This window comes from Drosophila mojavensis, unplaced genomic scaffold (genome assembly GCF_018153725.1).
Source record: "Drosophila mojavensis isolate 15081-1352.22 unplaced genomic scaffold, ASM1815372v1 contig_74, whole genome shotgun sequence".
NCBI classification, from domain to species: Eukaryota; Metazoa; Arthropoda; class Insecta; order Diptera; family Drosophilidae; genus Drosophila; species Drosophila mojavensis.
The window spans coordinates 23230922-23245046 of record NW_025318899.1 but is presented as its reverse complement, the minus strand read 5'-3'; the positions used below and the strand labels follow the sequence as shown (position 1 = coordinate 23245046).

Genomic DNA, 14125 nt, shown 5'->3' with positions numbered 1-14125 from the left:
CGTCTTGTCGTACTCGCCCCTCCCTCACCCACTCCCCCTCCCGCTCTTTACCAACTATACACAAATTATAATAAAATATTTTGTAAGCCAAATAACTCGAAATGCCTTTTAATGTTGTAGAAAATATTCATGCAGGCAAAGGCAACAACAGCAACAACAACAACCACAGCAGCAACAACAACAAGCTTGCTGCATTCACATAAAGAAAGGAAAAGAATCTTATAATAAATTCCACTACAGGCAACAAGATGCCAACGATGAGTGGCTCCTTGTATTCGTTTCCATATGTGCAACCGAGTCCTGCTGACTTGTGCCAGGAGTTGCCTGAAGTTGCCTCCATCTTTCTTGCTTTCTTTTGCCAAATTGTTGCATGCAAATGTTGCTAGGGGATCCGACTTTAGTGCAATACAAGTACGTAATATGTGTTGTAGTTTCATTAGGATTACAGTTGTTGCTGTTGCTGTTGTTGTTGCTCTTGCAGCTGCCTTTGCTGCCTGCTTATTGAGTTATGACGCATACGAATTGTGAGTAAAAGTATGAGATGGAAATATAAATTTGCTGCTTATAACAGTCGACAACAGTCGGCAAACAGTCCATGACTCTATATATACGTATATATGTTACTTAAAAAGTCTCTCTCTGTGTGTGTGTGGGTGTTCGCATTCCTAACAAAAGCTCTGCCTTTGGCTTGGGCATGCGAACGAATCAGAATTGAAAGTTAAACCTACCCCTGGGCGGGTATTGCCTGCCATTGCAGTTGCAGCTGATCCATAAAACTATGTGCATGCAACACAGCAGCAACAGCAACAACAACAAAAACAACAACAACACAAAAGCAGTGCTTGAGTGCTGCTCCTGACGAGCAGTTGGCAGAGTGCCTCGAACAACGCAGGGCTTACATCAAATTGTGGCACAGCCGAGTGGATCGACTGACGATGCCAACTCAAGTCTGGCACTTCTGTTCCAGTTGCATTAGCCGTGCAGTTCAAGATTTTAATCTGGCCAGCCGTGCTCAAGGTCAAAGATATTGCGACAAATTTGCATTACTTGCCTTAAATATGCAAAAAATATTAATTGCTTCGGCTCTCATTTAAAATATATTAAAAATGGAATATTATCAAACTAATTATTCAAGATTTCAGATAAAAATAGTTGTAAGTTCCATTTGCAGCTCAACCAATTGGTTTACCTTAAAGCATAAAGTCGTTTTGCAGTTGTTTACTTTTGGTCCTGGTGCAGCCTCCACATCGATTTGAGGCTTCCCTTTACTGCTGCCGCTGCTGCTGCTGCTGCTGCTGCTGCTTCTGCTAGTGGCATGCTGAATACGGTTGTCGTTGTTGCTGCTGTTGCATTTTACATTTTTACTTCGTTAACTTGATTTCCGCTCGCAAACGAATGCAGCTATCGAAAAAGTTGACAGCTTGAAGCGGCTGAAAGGCCTCGCCACTCAGCGAACCCAACTTTAAGTTTTAGTTTTTCTCTACTTTATTTTTTGGCTGTGGATGGCGCTTTAAATATTTACGCTGTCTAAATATTTTTTGTGTTTGCCAAGTGGCGAGGGCGAGGGCCATGGCGAGGGCGCAGGCGAGGGTGACAGCAGTCGCTTGTAAAGCGTAAAAAATATGCGAAATTCAATTTACGCCAAACAAAATCATAATCCATCTATCATTCATCAACTGCAGCGAACACTTGGCGCAAATGTCTGCGGCAAACGGAAGGAAACTCATAGATACGCGAGCTACACACACCCACACACACATTCGCACACACACACCCACACACACACACAATTTACTGTCTGGGTATGTGTGCGCGCTCTCATGCCAGGGCTTTTCTTTATTTCTTTTTACATATTTTGTTACGCTTGTAAAGCTCAAATCCCCAGCGTATAAGCATTTCTACTTCAGCTGCTCAGTTTAGCGCCGCCTCATCCCGTATCCTACGCCTCGAACCCCACACCCATACCCACAACCGTAACCATGTCCTCTTTCCCGTACCCGTGCCCCATTTCGGCCTCGCCGTGGCGCCTCTGTTTGCCTTTGTTGCGTGCGCAAAACCAAAAAATGACAAAATGCGTGGCCTGGCAGCTGCCTGATAAGGCGCCAGCTCTTCTAACTATTGATGGGCCTGACTGCTCCTTATAGCTGCGTCGGCTGCGCAACTTCAGCTTCAGCTTCAGCTCCACAGCAGAAGCGACAGCAACAGCGACTGTGGCAACGAATGGTCGCCAGCTTGGTTCCAAAACCGTGGTGGATTTCTGGCCGAGGGGTAGCACATCCGACGCACCACGTACCACACAGCACGCACCACACACATACCACGCACTGCGCTTTCCATGGAGACGGCTGTGGCTTCAAAGCCTGGAAGCGTGCTGCAGTTTTTTGCTTAGCAGCGCGCAGGAGAAGTGCCCACCTGAGGGGGTTGCTGCCGCTCGGCCAGAGAGCACGCAGAGGCGTCAAGTGCGCCTGCGCAAAACTCAAACTCAAACTTCATGGCCGTCGCTGCCGGCAGCGCAGCACTTGACGGCCATTCGGGGGTGGCAGTTCGACTGCTTGGCTGCTTCCAGCGGCAACAACGTCGTCGTCGTCGTCGTCGTCGTCGTCGTCCACGCTGAAAACAAATGGCAAGCAACATTGCTGTGGGCAGTATTAGTTGGGCCTTGCGCCCGGCTGGTGCGTCCTATCCTGTCCTGGCTTGGTCAGGCTCAGGCAGCGATTGAGACTTGGTCTCGAAGCGAATTCAGTTACGGAACACTTGAAGACACTCGCTTGAAGCTTGGCGGCTTTGTGTCTGCGATGTGAATTCGTTCGAATCTCTTCTGTGGCAGCGACGTCGCTGCCGACGACGGCGTCTGCTCCATGAACGCCTGCTTCTTACGCGATTACTCCAATTCCAATCCGTGTGTGTGCGATAAGAAAGCGAAACGCGACGAGACGCCAACTGAACTCAACTGAACTGAGCGCCAAAGTGGTTTTTGGAGTCAAATTCGCAATCATTTCTTAATGCGACGCGTATCGGTTCGGTTGTGTGCGTTCTAAAGAAAGTTACTGCTGCGAAGGATAGTACATTAATGTCAAGAAAGCAAAACTGTGATTCACCTGTGAGCCTTTACAACATAAACAGTTTAGAATATATACAAAAAAAAATTAAATAAAAATTTTAAAAGTAGTTTACGAATTTTAAAAAACTTTTGAGTTTGAAATAAACTTAATTGCGATCATGTTTGTTACTAAACACTTACTTCTATATCAGGTAAGTGTATTATGTGCTTAAAGAACAAAGTGAAAAACATTGATAACAAAAAATGTCAATTATAGTTTGTCTGAACACATCAAAATTTATATGAATTCATTTATAATTTGGAATACTTAAATTATTTTATTATATTTATTATATATGTGTGCATTTCGGAACTAAGTCCTTAATAAGTTTGCAAAACTTTGAAATAGCCAACTTAGTGATTTTTATAAAAAGTTGAACGATATGTGAGAATATGTATTATTGTAGGGAATTAAAAATTAAAATTATAATTAAAAAAGTAATAACAATTTTAAAAAAATCAAAAATAACAAAAAAAAATAAAAATAAAAAAAAGTAAATAAAAATTAAAGAATAAAATGAGTTTTAAAAAAATCCAAATATTTATTAATCGAATATAAATACTAAATCAAAATCATTTGAAATTATGAAATGAATATTTTATAATTTTTCATAAACACGATATATCAGATCAAACTGATTTTTTTTTTCCAAAACCAATACATATAATAATACTGTTTTTCATATATTAAATATATTTTATTTAAAAGTGAATTATATTTTGTAAGCTCTGAACTGCTATTAGTTCCATATAAGACTCAATTAATTACACATTACTCTTATTAAAATTGATAAATGAGCTTATATCACTTTCACATATTTCACGCAACTCAAGACTTTTAATTAAGTTTTATTTTGAGTTCATTATATGGGAAGTTTTAATATTCAGTTAGTTAGGAGCTTACGCGAAACTCAACCGCACCCATCGAAAGAACACAGCGAAATAACTTCACATCAAACACTTTCGAAAAAACTGAGGAACACAACAAAAAAGCAAAACACGTTGAAGCATGTTGGCCTACATTTGAGCGGGCGAACGAGAGCAAAAAGGACTCTCGCAGCCGGTAAAATAATTGCATAAATTAAAATCTTAATTATGTGAAGGCAGGGCTCGCTGCTCCCAGCAGAGGCAGAGGCAGTGGCAGAGCCAGAGGCAGAGGCAGTGGCAGCAGCAGAGGCCGAGCCTCTGAATGAGATGGCAGAAAATAGCAAGAGCGACAGAGAGAGTGAGTGAGAGAGAGACGTGTGATGAGCTGTGACGTTACCAAATGAGCGCGGTACAAAATGAAAAATGAAACACGAAAATTAAACAAGAGGAGAAATTTGTTGCGGAAATGGAAGCAAAGCAAATGCATGAGAAAACGCGACGGCAAAATTAATGAGCGCCGTCTGTAACAGGAGCAGCCAGGACCACGAAGGACGACGACGCGCGCTCATTAGGCAGCACGAAAAGCACAGAGGGCGAACGTAAAAAAGCGATAACGCTGCCGTCGTCCTTGGCCGTGATTTGGCTGCCGGCCTCGCTCGGCGTTCATTAACATAATTTTAATTTGGGTTAGTGAGACAGTTCGTTGAACCTGGCGTTGGCAGCGGCAACAAGGATGCGCACAGAGGCACAGCCAGCTGCCAGAGAGCATCAGAATTTCTCGTTTCAGCCTGAACATTTTTTGCATTCTATTATATTATTTTGTATTCTCTCTACTTGCCGTGATTTGTTTAATTTTATGCTAATGAGCGACGGCTGGGTCAGGGCTTACCCCTGGCTGTCTAACTACCCCTTTCACTTTCTACGCACTCTCATTTTTTGCTTCTTCTATTTTTTTATTTTTCGTGAACTGTTTTTATGCAAATGAGCTTTCCGTCTACCTGAGTGGAATAGGACTCTGATTAATATATGTGCATATATGGCTCTCGGCTCGTTGCGCAGCTGCTGGCTTTGAGTTGGGTTTGCGATTTAATTGCAAAGAGTTGCAGCTAATTTGCATAAATTGTTTCGCATTTTTGGCAAACCCTATGCAAATTCAAGTACGTTATTTGCAAATCGTGTTCTCCGAGCGACTCTGCTGTCAATTATCGATTCAGACTTTCGAGCAGTTGAGTGAGGTACTACACGTATCCGCTGGCAATTATGGACTTAGTAGCTGAGCATAGACGCGCAGTTTGCTAACAAGTCCATGAGGATAGGGGGATTGATAATGCTTCATATAGCTCGCAAAAAGGGAAGCTCATTGCAAAGCAATGGGAACTACACAAAAAAAAAAAAAAATTTTTTTTTGATTAGGAAATTCGTAGTAAAGTGAACTTTGCTGTACAAATATTTTCATATATTTTAATATATTGTATTATATATATAATGAATATATATAATGAATACTTAGTAATTTAGTAGTATATATTTTATATATATGAATATGAGAGGATATGTGAATATGAAGAATCACTTATCAACGGCAAATAATATTCACCTAGTTTTTCTATGATTATAAGCTTAAACCCAAAATATAATACAGTAGTACTTCAGCTAAAATTTAATTAAATCAATTACTTAACAATCAGTACCTTCAAATATAATAAAATGCATATGCAGACATAGAATTTCTTTTTTATTTATTCTGCAAATATAAAGAAAATCAATAAAGTCTCATCCATATTTGTGAAACACATCTACCCTGTTTTATCTGCTTTCTCTGGTATGCTGATTCCCTCTTTGTGTATTGCCATCAATCTGCACTTAAGCCGTTTTAGATATGCGATGCAGAGCCATTTATGGCAGCCATAGTTCAATCTAAAACGTTTCAACCCGCTAACTAAAGGCGGAATTGCCGCCCACAAACTCCCCCTTTCGCCCATTTTCTTTTGGCTTTCGCAAATTTGTTGCTTACACCCGCTCAAATACATGCACATACGCACACAGCTAAACAGATACACACACACACACACACGCACGCACACGCTTACAATTTAACGTTTTTCTTGTACAAGAGACATAAGCAAATGTTTGATGGTTGCTGTACAAATACAAACAACCACACAAGCACACACACACACGCACACGCACACGCACACGCATACTCGAATACACACATGTCTATAGATACACACACACGTCTATGGCGGGGGTGATTGCGTTGGCGAACAAAGCAAAAAGCGACGACGACAACGACAGCAACAAAATAAAAAAAAAATAAAAAAGGAAAAAAGGAAAACTGCGACAAAAGCGTGGAACACACATGAAAATCCGAGAGTGGTTCGTTTGAGCTGGGAGGTTGGGTGGTTGGTTGGTTGGTTGGGTCTGCATTTCATATTGGCATGTGCAAAAATCCAAATATTCTATATACTTGCCACTCCCTCTCTATCGCTCTATCACTCTATCGCTTTGTCTGTCTCTGGCTGTGGCTGTGGCTGTCTCTATCTGGGTCTGTCCCAGCTCCTTTGCCATCTCTGTCTGCGCGACTGCTTTGTGTTAGCGTAATCCTTTTTAGCAGGCAAACGAAAATACGACTACATATCAGAATGTAGAAAATGCCTGACAGGATTGCCAAATACTCCACTTGCCACACGCCCGCATCCTGTGCCGGATTCCGTATCTTCTTTGGGCTGTCGCGCATCTTGAAGTGAATTGAATTTATATCTATGCATACACCAGCTCCTCTCGTCTCCCCCTCTCCCACCCTCTCTGTCTGTCTGTCCTTGCAAAAGTCAAACAACAGTTATGACTGCACGGCTGTCTATACTCCGACAGCCAGCACAGAGAGCATCCGATATTCGGCTATCTGCATCTCTTGGCTGCTATCTGCTGCGCTTGTATTTGCATAGATTTCGTTGTTGTTTCCCTTTGTCAGGTGCGCCGCCAAAACCAATTTTCAAATATTTTCACTTCGGTTTTCTTGCCAACTGTCTGACTGCTGCTGTCAGTTGCTGTCACGCTACTCAAAGGCGAAAGGCTGTTTACCCAAATATAGATACACACACACACACACACACACACACAGACACACTCGCACACACAGCAAGTCAACAATGCAATCAATTTGCTTATTAGAGAGAACGGTTGAAAGTAAAATTTTATTTTCGCAAATCCTTTAACAAGGCAGACTGGAAACAGGCAGCGCAATCCGTCGTCCTGCCGATTATGCAAATTAACAGGGTATCCTTTTTTGCATGCTACATGCTACTCTCCTCAGTTCGATCGAGCTGTGTGCGCTGTCGCATGTGTTCGATCGCAAAAATTTGCATAAATTTTTTTTTGCTATCGTCAGTCAGCCAGTCTGTCAGTCAGGCAGTCAGGCAGTCGGCCTGCTCGACTGTCAGAGGACACCCTGGGCCACAGTTTTACTGTCACCTACAAACAAATTTTTATTAGTTTTGCACTCGACTCTGTGCGTGTTTCGCACTGCTCGCAAATATGCAAATTAGCTTCAAGTCGTGTTTTGCGTTTTATTGAAAGGCAGCCAGCGAGCGAGTACTCCACGACCCAATCCAAGCCAGCCCAGCCCAACCCCACTTCAGGGTTTTTCTGCAGGGTTGACGGCCGAGGGTTGCAGCGCCAGAGCTTGATAAGCAAATTGTGTTTGCGAAAAATTGTTATCGATTTTATTTTGAGGTTCGGGAGGAACATTTCACATTTTGCGAGTGCGTAAAGTAAAGTCAGTCCACATCAAATCGAAAGATATATGACTGGCAGGCTGGTAGGGCCCGCCGTCATAAAATATAGTTGTAATCTGTGTAGCTGAGCATTTGGCAACTTTTAAATTGCATTCTTTGATGTTCTCTGCTGAGGCAGCCGCAGAACTGTTTGGCCGAAGAGCCTCGGCTATAATTGGGTTTTATCTGCACGCTTTGCGTTTCATTTTGAAACTAAACACAACAATCAGTTGCTGTTGAGCAAATTTTCAATTTCCCTGTGAGCAAGGGAACTACAGCTGAAAGTTTCCGTTTCTCTGGACGCCATAAAGGCACAGTCTTTGCCTCTGCCTTTGGGTTCTCCTTCACTCTCGGCTCTGCATTCGCGAATCAGCGAAATAGAATGTAAAATATTAAGCATAAAATATGTAACCCATTTCAAAGAGCGCGGCCAAGCAGCAATCAGAGGCGAGCAGGACGGCAGGACGGCAGGATGGAGCTCGCGCAGGCACAACAGGATCCTTTGCTGCTACTCCTGCTCCTGCTGCTGCTGTTGCTGCCAAATCTAGAGGCACATTTTGGCAGATTTACTGCATATTGGCCCGGCGTCAAAAGCAGCCAAGTCTCGACAGTCTCGCCTGACCTCCCGACCCAAGCGCCATTCCCATGTCCATTGCCACGAGTTGCTAACCATTCAGTGTTCTTTATTCTTTATTTTTGGCTCCTGCTCCTGGCAGTTGCCAGTTGCCAGTTGGCAGCTGGCAGCTGAGAGTCAGCTACTGTCGCCCGCGAATGCGAACGCCGTGAATTTATTTCCATCATTAGTTGCGGCACTTGAAGCCGAACATAAATGTGATTTATACAGCTCTTTGCGGCTACTGTCCAGCCATTAATATCCACGCACTGCCAATCTAACTGAATAACGAAATGAACAACTGCCAATGCGCACTCTACATAGATGTATATCTATCTATATATACGCATGCATGTGCGCGTATATAAGAATCTTGTATATAGCTTGCGCATGTTGAATCGACGCTCCCACATCATCGAATATGCATTATTTAGACATTAGCATAATTTACTCTGCGCGCATCGCAACTTGCGAGCTCATCTCTCTCCATTTATAAGAATCCTCCCACCCAAGCAGCCCCAGCAGCGCCGGCAGCGCCAGCAGCTCCGTCAGCCCCATCAAGTCTCGGCTGTCATTGGCACTGGCAGCTATTTTCGCTTTGCCATTTGCCTTGTAACAAATGGGATTCCATCATAATAATGTCTTCCTCGGCGGAGTCTACAATCTAAATACTAGTATACACTCCTATATATACATGTATATGTACCATAATGTGTGTGCGTCTATCTGTGTGTGTATCCTGTGACAAATACGTCGGGATTCGCAATTGCGAATATTTCAAACTCAAACACACGATGTCAAAGTCTCTGCTTAAGCTTTAAGTGGGAGGTTTTCATTTTTCCCAAGTTTTTTATACAATTTGGCTGGGTTTTTCAGGGATTTGCCAGCCAGCCAGCATCGCCGCGAACGCTGCCAAATTGATGACTATAGTGCGTGCTGCCATTTGCATGACAGTTGCCAAAAGCGACCACGGCAGCTAGTCCATCAATTCCGTCCCTTTGTGCGTCCTGTCTGTCTGTTTCTAGCTGGACAAATGATTTCATTTGATATGCATGAATAAAATACGAATCCTAGTCGAGTGCACAGCAATTAAAACTCAATTATTAAGTATACGCCTCGTTGAGCCAACTAAACACATGCTTCGCTCGCGCTTCTAATCGAACATGCTAATTGACTCACGCCTTTGGGCTATTGTTCGAGCCACGCCCACTCCTACCGCCCACGCTTAATTGTCAGTCACGCAAGTGCCGGAATTTCAATGTCATCATCAGTCGGAATCTCCGCCACAGAAAAAGTCGCAAAGCCGGTAAAGTTCTTGACCTAGAAACAATGGCAGGCAAGCAGGCAACTGATGACGACATAAACCACGGCAACCAGCAGCAGCAGCAGCAGCTGCGGAGAGAGAATGAGGAAGAGAAAAAGCCATCGACGACGTCACCAAATTGCCAGCAGGAAAACCAGACGAAGGCAAAAAAAAAAAAAAAAAAAACGCACGAACTGTAGACCAGACAAAAATTTAAATTAAAACAAGGACACAAAAAATAAACACCACAGCCCGCATAAATGAGCGGCAAAGCGAGAGAGTGTGTGAGAGAGACAGAGCAAGGCATGGCCCGCAGCTGTGTGGCAACAGCAGCAGCCGAAACACTGAAACTGGGTTAATAAGCAAAAGAGCCAAACGATAATGATGATGATAATGACGATGCTGACGTAGGCGGCGAGAAAGTGCATAATCAAGAAGAGCTGCTCTCCCGACTGCCGGCTGGCCTTCTCTTCTCTTGCTCCTGCTCTCGCTCCTGCTCCTGCTTCTGCTCCGGCTTCTGCTCTTGCTTGTGGGTGCGAAAAACGCAAACTTTACTCATTTTCATTTAGTCCTGTGGGCCGGCAAAGTTGAGAGCTGCAGGCAGCCCAATGCTGGGTGTCATTGCCTCTCTCTCTGTCACTGTCTCGCTCGCTCAGTAGCTCTCTCTGTCTCTCTGTGCGTGTGTTTGTGCAACGACTCCTTGCCGTTTTTAATTTCATTGCAAGAAAATGAACGAACAGCGCGCCAAGGACGAAGGAGCAGACTTGACTTGGCTTGCCACAGCGGCGAGTCAGCAAGACACTGCCTGGCACAGTCTGCGCGCCAAGTCGAGGCACACGCCCACCCCAGCGCCTACGTCTAGCCACCCGCCACGCCGGTTAAATTAGCTGCAGCAGCCGCGCGACATTAAAAAGTTTGCCGGCTGCGTCGACGTCGTCGAGGTTGGGTAAAATAAAAGGAAAACGCGAGGAAAAGCAATAGAAAAATTTGCTGCAAAAAGTGAAATTAAAATGCGGCAAAGGCAGTTGAGGGCGGCAGACAGAGCCGGAAAATAAGAGAAAAATCGCTGGAAAATTAAACGTTAAAACACTGCGAAAGAGCAGTCGAATAAAACGAGCAAAACAAAGCAGGAAATATCCATGTAAATAGGAAAAACAATTGTAGACTCATTTAATACATTATTATTCTTATTATTATCAATTTAAATGTAGTGAAAAATGCCAATCGATGAACGATTTTCTTTTAGACTATTATAATTGATTGAAATCAAGGAGTGATATTCCCACATACATATTGATTCATTGAGCGACATTATCTTCGCACAAATTGCGGCTGAACAATTAATCAATAATTTAATCATACACAATATTTGTTTATTTCCTTTTTGCAGCTAATTGGCTCAGACAACATGGCAAGTCGCTCGTCCAGTTGGCAGTGCCTCGATGACTACGCGAGCGGACAGCTTTTTCCTGGTGTCAGAGCGTCAAACTAGTTTCTAAATATTAATTTGGCCAACATAAAACGTAAATTGATTGAGGCCATTAAGCAGAATCCGCGATGGGGCGAAACGGGCTGGGCAGCCAGACGCAAAGCAAAAACAAAAACGAAAATCATTTGCACACCAAACAAATGACGATAATTAAATGTACTGTTAGCTGATGACCAGATAATCACGGCGCTTCGCAAATAGTCATATAGATATTTTAGTTCTTAGCTAACTGGATAACAACCGCAATTATGATAGGCAAGGTCCCAGGTCCGGCCGAGCTGCCAGCGCCAATCAGCCGTAAGTAAAATAATAGCTATGCAAACGATATATTAAATGATCAAATAGCCAATTCGATAAGTGAGAGAACAGCTCGTATATGGCACTTAAAATATTCAGTTTTACGAAATAGGCCAAGCCATCTGGAATCGAGCTCTGTAGCGCACTCAGTGGCAGCCAATGCTCGATTGCAGTTTTTAGTGAAGCATGCGAAAGGGTAGCACGAAAGCCACTTGGTAATTAAACAGGTTTCAAATTAACATAAAATTAAATTAAATAAATAAAAGCGCTGGGCTCGGGCTCGGAACTGAGTGCCAGGCTGTCAGTTAGCCCCAGCTTGCCAGGTTGCCTCAGCTTGCCAGGTTGCTAAGTTGCCTGTAAACATGTTTCAACGCCGCGCAAAATTAGCAACTTGTAGCCGAGTGTCTCTGTCTGTCTGTGTCGGTGTATGTGTGTGTGTGTGTGTGACTGTGCAACATGTTGCCTGGCAGAATGCCGACGCTTATAGATAAATTTCTGTCAAAATTGCTGATTGACTTCATTAATAACCACGCGCCAAGACGCCAGCCGCAGTCAAAGTTTCATTCGCTGCCGCTGCCGCTGCTGCTGCTGCCAGCTGACAACTCAACAAGGCAGCTGCTGAAAAGCAAGCAGCCTGCCGCAGGGGGAGGGATGCGAGGAAAGCGTGGGCAAATTAATAGCAAACTTGTAGCTGACTGCTTGTAACCTGTTGGGAGGGTCCGCACGGTACCTGTATCTGCATCTGCATCACCATCGACTCTAGCATCGACATCGGCATCGGCATCGGCATCGGCATCTGCATCAGTATCTGAATGCGGTGGCACGATTGATAAGTTGCTTGCTGCGTGGCCATGTTCAATGTCCAAATGCTGGCACAACATGTTCTGGAACTGGTCACACAAACACACACACACACACAGAGCTGTCCTCTACCCACCGCAGCAGCAACCAAAGAAATCAGTGCGAAAATTTATGTTGGTCCGCTGGAATTTTAATGTGCGTTGCCTGCCAATGAGGAAGCGATTTTGCATGCACAGCATTTGGCCATCGTCGTTGCCGTTAAATGCCGTTTAATTGCGTTACAAAAACCGTTTGCTTTTAATTGGTCAACTTTTGGTACGCGACGGCTCGAGCTTCAGCTCCGTTCGAATTATAAATGCCAGGCAGATAGCTCAATAAATGTACAGATTAGTTACAGACGCAATCAATCAGCATCAAACGTTCGCCGCGCCAAATTGTCAGTCGCAAAGCAGCAAAAAGCAGGAGAATGAAAAGGAAGAAGAAGAAAAAATTACAAATCTGCGACTTGATAATAGACACTACACGCGAGTGCGCCAAGCCTGCAGATCAATCCTTTCTATTCAACAAATTACACTCACAAATTGTGAAATCCCAATGACACTGGCTGAAAGTGTCTGTCGAACAGGAAGAGAGAGAAAATCTGGAAGAGCGATTTGTATTTGCAACCATACTTCAATTCAATCATGTATGGCTGACTCGTATGACTTCTTTATTTGCTCTATCATACCTTAACTCATTTTCATTAGATTTGCATTTCTGCCTATTGTGAACCCCAAATTTACTAAAGGATATTTCTTAAAATTCATGAGAATTAAGGGCAAACCTTAGGCTATTTCAGTTTCTCTTAAGGGCAAACAGATCATTTCTTCGTCTACACTTGTTCTTCAATTAAATTGAATGCAATAAATAGTCAAATGCGAATCGCATAGAAGTCATCTCATCAAACTCACGCGCCATACTCTTGTTACTATTGCAAGAGCTTCTTGCTTGTTCTGTTGAATTATCTGATGGTGTCTGAAGTCTTACTTTCAGCTAGTATCATTGCAGTTGGCATGCATCGCGTGTGTATCTGTTTATGTGGGCTCGTAATTTGGTTGCCTTTCACAAAAGACATTTGACGTGACTAGCAACGGCCGGCAGCAGCAGCAATCGCCGGCGGACCACGGACAGCCGACAGACTTTGTTGACAACGGACATGGCACATGGAAAACGGACAGCCTTCTCGTCGCACTCAGACGCAGTCGCAGTCATTCACGTCCGACAGTTGGCAGACCGTTGATCATCATCGTATGTGCTATGCATTTTTTACGAGACACAAGATGACGCCGTAGCCGTCACCATAGCCATAGCCATAGCCATAGCCATAGCCGTGGCAGTGTTGAGCGCCAACTGTGAGCTACATAAATTTGTTGTGCTGGCCGGCGAAAGGCAGAAATTAAAATGCGCTTATAAAGCAATAAATTGAACATAATAATAATAACGAATAATGACCACATAATGAAATAAGATGTGCGATACGAAATCCTACTTAAAGTAGACACAGATGCAGACACAGATACAGATGCAGATACAGATACAGATACACATACAGATACAGATACAGATACAGATACAGATACAGATACAGATACAGATACAGATACAGATACAGATACAGATACAGATACAGATACAGATACAGATACAGATACAGATACAGATACAGATACAGATACAGATACAGATACAGATACAGATACAGATACAGATACAGATACAGATACAGATACAGATACAGATACAGATACAGATACAGATACAGATACAGATACAGATACAGATACAGATACAGATACAGATACAGATACAGATACAGATACAGATACAGATACAGATACAG

The 14125-nt window shown here is 43.3% G+C and overlaps 1 long non-coding RNA gene across 1 annotated transcript; it reads left to right on the top strand.

Annotated features, from left to right (window-relative positions):
- Positions 1-3167: 3167 nt before the first annotated feature.
- On the top strand, positions 3168-13775 carry LOC122757478. Its single transcript, XR_006357526.1, has 2 exons — positions 3168-3252; positions 11050-13775. It is a non-coding gene; the product is annotated as an uncharacterized LOC122757478 (long non-coding RNA).
- The last annotated feature ends 350 nt before the right edge of the window (positions 13776-14125 follow it).